This window comes from Gigantopelta aegis, chromosome 14, assembly GCF_016097555.1.
Source record: "Gigantopelta aegis isolate Gae_Host chromosome 14, Gae_host_genome, whole genome shotgun sequence".
Taxonomy (NCBI): Eukaryota; Metazoa; Mollusca; class Gastropoda; order Neomphalida; family Peltospiridae; genus Gigantopelta; species Gigantopelta aegis.
The window spans coordinates 58,488,623-58,498,515 of record NC_054712.1 but is presented as its reverse complement, the minus strand read 5'-3'; positions in this window follow the sequence as shown (position 1 = coordinate 58,498,515).

The following is a 9,893-nucleotide window of genomic DNA, read 5'->3' as shown; positions in this document are numbered from 1 at the left end:
TTAGATTGGCGTGTGGCGGGAGCAGAATGCGGAAAATGGACAAAAAATAAATAAATTCAGTAGCAGTATTCCCATTTGAGCGACGCAGTTTTCATTAATATTATAACGACAGAATATTTATTGGTTGACATTATTCTTCATAATGTGCAAAACAAAAAGTTAAGCAATTTGGTAATGTATTATTACTTAACCACCAAGCTACATTCAATGTCGTGACAGTTAGGCATTTCATTTTACATTGAAGCATCTTATGTTACTAATTAAATACTGATAAATGTCGTGACAGTTAGGCATTTCATTTTACATTGAAGCATCTTATGTTACTAATTAAATACTGATAAATGTCGTGACAGTTGGGCATTTCATTTTACATTAAAGCATCTTATGTTACTTATTAAATACTGACAAATGTCGTGACAGTTAGGCATTTCATTTTACATTGAAGCATCTTATGTTACTTATTAAATACCGACAAATGTCGTGACAGTTAGGCATTTCATTTTACATTGAAGCATCTTATGTAATTAAATACCGACAAATGTCGTGACAGTTAGGAATTTCATTTTACATTGAAGCATCTTATGTTACTAATTAAATACCGACAAATGTCGTGACAGTTAGGCATTTCATTTTACATTGAAGCATCTTATGTTACTAATTAAATACCGACAAATGTCGTGTCAGTTAGGCATTTCATTTTACATTGAAGCATCTTATGTTACTAATTAATACTGACAAATGATGCATCAGTAAAATCCATTGCTTGAAATTTAAAATCACTTAGAATTTAATTAATGTAAGCACAGTTAAATAATTGCTAGACTATACATCTTCGGACGATTGTTAACATTTGTATTATGGGCATATGGCCATTATTTTGAATAAACTGTCTGTTGAATAGACGTGTATGGGTGACGATAAACACATGTTCATCCTCTTTACTAGACATAATATTGCTGCAAACGTTAATATAACTGTGTGCCCAAATTTTGTCTGGTTTTAATTGATATAACGTAACTTTATAATATCTCATAGGTGTTTGAAGATACAAGGGACCGGGTGGGGGTGGGGGTGGGGGGTATGTGTCTTGGAGTGGCAGTCCTCTTTTTGGTTTGTGCAAGAACGATTTATTGTCCAATAAAGGATCTTTGAAGTGGCTGTCCTCTTATAAACGGTTTTGTCGTTCAGATATACCGATTTACGTTTTTCTTTTTACTTGGAGACTGTTTAATTTTGAGGAGATTTTCTTGGGGTGGGTGTGGGGGAAGGGGGACAGTACCCTCCTAGCACCTGTTTTCCGACGCCTATGTATTTCCATGTCCATTTATTTCAAATATGATAACAAATTCATTTGTCTGCATTACTACTTTTCTTTCTGTACATTGTCACGTCATCCCTCAAATTATTCTTGAAATTGTTTATTGTACCCAGAAACATAAGCAACGTAAAGGCTGAGGGCCTTAAATCATTGCTGTATTATTGTATATACATAAACAATATATAATTAAAAATATACACTCAAGAGTATATAATGCATTTACTAAATAATATATGTATACATGTACATGTGTGTGTGCACTTGGTATTTTGTTATGAACGTACTGTAATTCATTAATGTCCTATTTTCGTCTATTAGATCGTGAATAAATATTATGCCTTTTTGCAAATATTTCATATAAATAAAAGGTTTGGCGTCTTGTAACATGTTACTATTGTATCAAATGTTTATGCTCGTTAAATCTTCATTATTACCAAGCATTTCTTTCTGTTGAATGGAAAGCCAGCTTTGTAATGCATCTTTCCAAAAATTGTTTTAATTTGTTTTTGTTTTTAGTTCAATATAATAATCTCCATAATTAATCATATCTGTTGTCGTTAAACATGTCACAGTTTGGAAAAGATTATCCATTTCGAGTTTGATATTAGAAGTCTTCTTAACCAAGTAGCTGTTAAAGGGACAGACCCTAATGTCTAAACACTACAGCATATTGTTTATTTAGAGCCGTCTATGATCACTGAAATCAAACATTACTTATATTTTATTCTTTAGATTATCCATCTCCGTAGAACCGAAGTGTTTCTGGTCATTCTGATGTTTGTAGTACCAGAAATGTTTCATATTTAAAAAAAAAAAAACGCACATGCGTCTGAGAAGTAGTAGTTTATTGATTCCAGTTCTAGTCTTATTTTTAAGGATATTTCCTGTTTTAACGTCACATACTCTTCTTTCTCTCTGTTATCTAAATGAGTTACAGGTTTGTAAATTAACTAAACTTCGTGTCCAATTTTTACGGGTTAAAACTAGAGTCTGCACTTTTAATGCAGTTGTAAAGTTTCTGATGTTTATCATTGTGATGCCTCCATTTATAGTCTTGTATTAATACTTCTCTTTTGACCTTTTCTGGCTTGTTTTGCCAAATAAAATTTTGAAAACATTTTAATTATTTGTGTTATTACTTGATCTCGTACATTTTGTAATGCAATTAATAAATGTGTTACTTTTTAAAATTATTATGGTTTTCATAACAACGATGCGATCCAGTGGAGTTAATTTTCTAGTGGACCATTGTTTTGACATTTTAAACTTTGGTTCAAAGTTAGTTTGAATACTTTCTTCAATATTAACTGAAAAATGTACTCATAGTAAGGAAAAGTGTCCCATTCTAACTTCCATTTTGGATGGTGGAAAACATCTTTTGAATATGTTTTACTGCCTATCCAGATGACTTTTGATTTTGAGTAGTTTATTTTTAATCGTGATACGTTGACATATAGGTCTAATATTTTTAAAGTGCTATCCAGGAATGTGTGGGTTCCATCTAAAATGAAGGGGTCATCAGCGTACTATGATATTAAATATTTTTGCTTGTTTATATTTTCACCTTTTATATCGTTTGAATTTCTTATTAATAAAGCTAGTATCTCGGCGCCAATTATTAAAATATAGGAGGAAAGTGGGTCACCTTGTCTACAACCTCGTTTTTAGTTTAAAACTTTCAGACAGAACTCCATTTTGTAATATCCTTGATTCTGAATTGTTATAAAATGTTTTAATCTATGATTTAATTCACATTTGAAAATTGAAAATCTCAAGTGCTTGTTTAAACGAACTACCAATAGATGGAGTCAAAAGTGGGGGGGGGGGGGGGGGGGGGGGGGGTGTGTCAAAATCTACCAGGAACAATAAGCCTGGACTTTTACGAACTTATGTGTATTGCATTATATCATAGAATAGTATTATAATTTCAGCTAAAAATCTACCTTTAATGAATCTGTGTGAAAGTGCCTATAAAAGATCCCATGTCTGTCAGAATTACTAACTGTTTGACATTCAACAGCCGATGATTAATATCTTGGAGGTCGGGAACCCAGTGCTTGACACCCCTTGATGGTTTTAATGAACGTCCAGACGATCCTGGCTGATCGTCGCACAATTTTTATACAAGTATTTCCAACCTGTGCAAAAACATGGGGGAAAGGTTGAGGTGAATGTGTGTGTGTGTGCGTGTGTGTGTGTATGTGTGTGTGTATGTGTGTGTGTGTGTGTGTTTGTGTGTGTGTGTGTGTGTTTGTGTGTGTGTGTGTGGTATTTGTCCACTCATAAGGGGTGGACTCTAACTCATTCGATAGAGCACTCGCCTGAGATGGTTTGATCGACCCCCCCCGTATCTTTCTCTAATTATTCCAACCAATACCCCACGGTTCGCTTATTGGCATGTACCCGTCCTGTCTGCCTATAAAAAATCCCATGTAGTGGATTTTCTCTAAGACTACCTATCACAATTACCGACTATTTGACATTCAACAGTCAATGATTAATGAATCAATGTGCTCTAGAGGTGTCGTTAAAGAAAACAAACTTGTTTCCTCACTCATACAAGCTTAGCTTGTTATCACTGAATCGCCTGTACGCTGAAAGATACACCCAGTCTTAATACGAGCAGCAAGTGTAGACACAGTGTAATGCAATATTACACAAGCTAATAACTGATATCACTGAATCGCCTGTACGCTAAAAGATACGGCCTGTCTTAATACGAGCAGCAAGTGTAGACACAGTGTAATGCAATATTACACAAGCTAATCACTGATATCACTGAATCGCCTGTACGCTGAAAGATACATCCAGTCTTAATACGAGCAGCAAGTGTAGACACAGTGTAATGCAATATTACACAAGCTAATAACTGATATCACTGAATCGCCTGTACGCTGAAAGATACGGCCTGTCTTAATACGAGCAGCAAGTGTAGACACAGTGTAATGCAATATTACACAAACTAATCACTGATATCACTGAATCGCCTGTACGCTGAAAGATACATCCAGTCTTAATACGAGCAGCAAGTGTAGACACAGTGTAATGCAATATTACACAAGCTAATAACTGATATCTCTGAATCGCCTGTACGCTGAAAGATACATCCAGTCTTAATACGAGCAGCAAGTGTAGACACAGTGTAATGCAATATTACACAAGCTAATCACTGATATCACTGAATCGCCTGTACGCTGAAAGATACATCCAGTCTTAATACGAGCAGCAAGTGTAGACACAGTGTAATGCAATATTACACAAGCTAATCACTGATATCACTGAATCGCCTGTACGCTGAAAGATACATCCAGTCTTAATACGAGCAGCAAGTGTAGACACAGTGTAATGCAATATTACACAAGCTAATCACTGATATCACTGAATCGCCTGTACGCTGAAAGATACATCCAGTCTTAATACGAGCAGCAAGTGTAGACACAGTAAAATGCAATATTACACAAGCTAATCACTGATATCACTGAATCGCCTGTACGCTGAAAGATACATCCAGTCTTAATACGAGCAGCAAGTGTAGACACAGTGTAATGCAATATTACACAAGCTAATCACTGATATCACTGAATCGCCTGTACGCTGAAAGATACATCCAGTCTTAATACGAGCAGCAAGTGTAGACACAGTGTAATGCAATATTACACAAGCTAATCACTGATAGTTCGCCTCGTTCTCGGGAATGTTCCGTCAGCTACAAACAGGGAGTACCATAAATACATTGTTCGTATCGACAAGTCTCTCTTTTCCAAGGATACGCCCCCACAACAGACACTCGGTTAAAGATCGTCAACGCATATAGAGTGAATCTTGAAGTTATCATTGTCCTGTGTATATTGGCAAAACAATGGATTTAATGTGTTCTGTGAATATAAATGAAATACCCTGTGGTGGTGGTGGTGGCGGCGTGTAGAAACATTTCCGTTTTAAAATAGATGGAAATGGTGTTATTGTTTCCTATGTTCACCATTCTTTGAGGTAGGATTGCATTATTCATGTCGGTACCACACTCTGATAAGTGAGGCATGGTAATTTGGTTTCATTGACTGAATATGTTACAATTTTCATATAACATAACAACTTTATGGTATAACATTGGGGTTCTGTTTTACGATAAGTTTAGGTCTGTGTAAAACCAGTATCTTAACAATCTCATGACACGATAATCAAGCTCCGATTTAGGGTTTGGGCGATATGACGTTATTTTTAATGGAATGAAATATACATTTAAACCGTTCTTTATAATGAGAAGTCAATACATGGATGTCTGTCCAAACCCCCATTGGGATGGGTTTGGGTGTAGTACCTGGTGTGCGTAGGCTACACTTGTGTGTGACTTTCTACATCCATTTAAACGTGTTGTGACACGTTGGATGGTAGCGTACTAAGTATTGGAGGATGTATGCATTCATAACATCTCTATACCTTTCTACATCCATTTAAACGTGTTGTGGCACGTTGGATGGTAGCGTACTAAGTATTGGATGGAAATGACAGACACATCACTTTTCTAAAAATAGATGAAACGGCAGTCTTCTCAGAGGAGAGTCATGTAGATTTCAGGATATTGTGACGTCATTTATTTCATCACCTTGCATCATCCACTACTGCGTAGTTTGGCGGCCATCTTGTTTCATCAGTTTCTAAGGAGAAGTAAAATCAAACATGAAAGATGCGTACCTGGACCACCAACGCACACTGACACCTTAAGCAATGAAAAACGCGTAATTTTAGAGTTAATATAAAAAAAAACCGTGATTATTCCTGGTAACTGGGGACAGCCGTTTTGTTTTGTTTTCGTCTCGCCCGGTACAAGGAAATGACGTCAACTCCTACCAACTTCTGTATTCTGTATGCACAGTGTAAACAGACGATGTAATTTACGATAAGACGCTTCGCTTTCATCAACCTGATTTGTAAAACAACATAAATGACTTGATAATATATTAAACTATTTAACTAAATATATTTCAATTTTCATTAATATTACGAAATGGGGTTATAGTATTTTTTTCTCTCTTAAAAAATTCAGAGAAAAAAATGCATATTATTAGGCCTATTGGTAGAGTACGTTGGAGCAAAAACGACCACTCTCAATACCCAAGTGTTAATTTTCTTTTCTTTGGTACTACATAATTTGTCAGTTCTGTGATTTTAGATGGGAAAGTTTACTCAATCGAGAGTTTTACAGAAATAAAGCATGACGACTGATAATGTCCATTACCATTTTAGGGGTGGCAGGTTATCTCACAATACCCTGTGATGTTAATAATACCGGCACGTATTTTTGTGTCTAGACGGCGGTAATTAGTTGCCTTGGCTGTTACATTCCAAATATACACCTGCCAATCAGGAATCACAGGTGCAGGCCACGGACAGAATAGACCAATTAACCAAGAAAAAGAAGAAACAAAGAAGAAAGAAAACACTCCGTTTATCATTTCAGTACGTAGGTTAATGTATGGACAAAACATGATACAGTTATTTCGACACTTTCACAATGGTGGTTTATTTTGTATTGCAAACTAATATATATATTTATTGCTGGCTTACTGGGATGTATATTATTACAGAACATTGCAATGCATACCTGTTTGATCATCCGCAAAAACCAGGTACGTTTCTTTCTTCAGTTCTAAGACTAATTAGACGTTAGTACTACATAACCACCGGCTCGCCAGAGGGAGTATTTACTGGGATGGTACAAAATGGTTGCGTCTGTCACATTTAACCGTTTTATTAATTAAACGCCTTGCACGAGCATTCCTTTAAAATAGACCATGACGCATATGCGCTATACAGAGTTTGATTTCAACTTATTTTCGTTCTTATATCCAATTAAGGTTCAAACACGCTGTCCTGGGCACACACCTCAGCTATCTGGGCTGTCTGTCCAGGACAGTTGGTTAGTTGTTAGTTGGTTAGTGGTTAGTGAGAGAGAAGACGGTGTAGTGGCCTTACACCTACCCACTGAGCCCTTAAGAACTCACTCTGGGTTGGAGCTGGTACCGGGCTGTGAACCCTGTACCTACTAACCGGCCTCGGTGGCGTCGTGGTTATACCATCGGTCAACAGGCTGGTAGGTACTGGGTTCGGATCCCAGTCGAGGCATGGGATTTTTAATCCAGATACCGACTCCAAACCTTGAGTGAGTGCTCCGCAAGGCTCAGTGGGTAGGTGTAAACCACTTTCACCGACCAGTGATCCATAACTGGTTCAACAAAGGCCATGGTTTGTGCTATCCTGCCTGTGGGAAGCGCAAATAAAAGATCCCTTGCTGCTAATCGGAAAGAGTAGCCCATGTAGTGGCGACAGCGGGTTTCCTCTCAAAATCTGTGTGGTCCTTAACCATATGTCTGACGCCATATAACCGTAAATAAAATGTGTTGAGTGCGTCGTTAAATAAAACATTTCTTTCTTTCTTTCTGTACTTACTAGCCTGTAGTCCGATGGCTTAACCACTGCGCCATCGATGCCGGTAACAGAGGGTCTTACTATTGGATTGGAGTGGAGTAGTGATTAACGTGCACATTCAGAGCAAGCTTTTGTAGCGCACGCCTATCTTGGGCACAGGTACCGGCCTCGGCCGGTTTCTCTGTCTTATTATGTTCCACCAGTTCTTAAAATAGACCACGACTCACATATGCCATACAGATGGGCTTACTACTCCGACCGAGCTATACTCCGCTCATTACCAGCATTATAACACATCTATATCTACAATAGTAATGAATTATAGTGGAGAGTGACTTATGTATCTAAGAGGCGAGATTTAGCTCAGTCGTTTGTGTGATCGCTGGAATCCCGGACGAGCCCATTAAAAAAAGGAGAGAAAGAAGTCCTCGCTTGCGTCACAGGATCGAACCCTCTTGGTGGATCCATTGAACTGATTAGGTTTTTTTTTTTTTGTTGTTGTTTGTTTTGTAATATCCAGTTCACTACAACTGATAAAAGAAGGCCGTGCTTTTTTGTCTGTGGGAAAGTGTATATAAAAGATTCCTTGCTGCATTAGAAAAAATTAAGCGGGTTTTCTCTGATGACTACGTGTCAGAATTACAAAATGCCAATAGCCGACGATTAATTAATCAATGTGATCAAGTAGTGTCATTAAAGAAAACAAACTTTAATTTGTATGTATCTAAATACATATAATCAGCAGTTAGATAAACTAGCTTTATACAACTTAGTTATTTCTCTGGATGTTTATGTTTATAATTATTTAAATTAATTAGAAATTCATTGACTCCAGATTTGATTGCGATAGTGATACCAAAACTATATATTAAATTGTTATTAGCCTATATATATATATATATATATATATATATATATATATATATATATATATATATATATATATATATATATATATATATATAATTACAAACTTTCCGAATTTATACGATTTACTGTATTCTGATTGGCTGACGTCACTAAAAAACCAAGCGTTATCCTTCCATAAACCTCATAAAAATAGGTCATCACGGAAGACCAAGGTCGATTGAAACTATTTTTAGCTGGATGGGCGAGAAGCTCAATGACCCAGTTCGGTGATCGTTTTAAAAATAGAACAAGGAAGTGACCTGTTTTCTCGATTAAAAAAATAAGGGAAACTGGATGAGATATTCATGTTATAAAAAAAAAAAATTACAATATATTTTTTATTTGTTTTTATTCTGTTAAAAAAAACCCCAAAACATCCAATAGTATGTATACATGTATTCCTACGCTTATTTACAGAACATGGCTGACGGTAAGAACGAAAGAAATTATTTTTGAGTGTTTTAAGGTACACTTCTTGTACTGTTTGTAATTATACGCGATTTTATACCATTTGTGACTTTTATACATCGATAAATTCCTAAAAAATGAGAAACAATTCTTATATATATATATATATATACTAAAGAAAAAAAGAAAACAAAAATTGTTATAAAAAGAAGTGTTAAAGGAAGTGTCCTATACATGAGCAATTCCAATAAAACAAGATTCTGTTATATTTATAACCAAAATACAATTGGGAAATGATAAGCATGTTTTAAGAATTATTTCTAATTAGCCATGGATTTTCAGTGCACCAAAATGTCTCGTTACTAAACACTAAATTTTCTCAGAATTTCTAATGTACAATTACAACACGTATTTCAAACGGATATTAGTACTTGACATATTTATGCATGGCTGTATTATTTTTAATGTACAATTACAACACGTATTTCAAACGGATATTAGTACTTGACATATTTATGCATGGCTGTATTATTTCTAATGTACAATTGCAACACGTATTTCAAACGGATATTAGTACTTGACATATTTATGCATGGCTGTATTATTTTTAATGTACAATTACAACACGTATTTCAAACGGATATTAGTACTTGACATATTTATGCATGGCTGTATTATTTTTAATGTACAATTGCAACACGTATTTTAAACGGATATTAGTACTTGACATATTTATGCATGGCTGTATTATTTTTAATGTACAATTGCAACACGTATTTCAAACGGATATTAGTACTTGACATATTTATGCATGGCTGTATTATTTTTAATG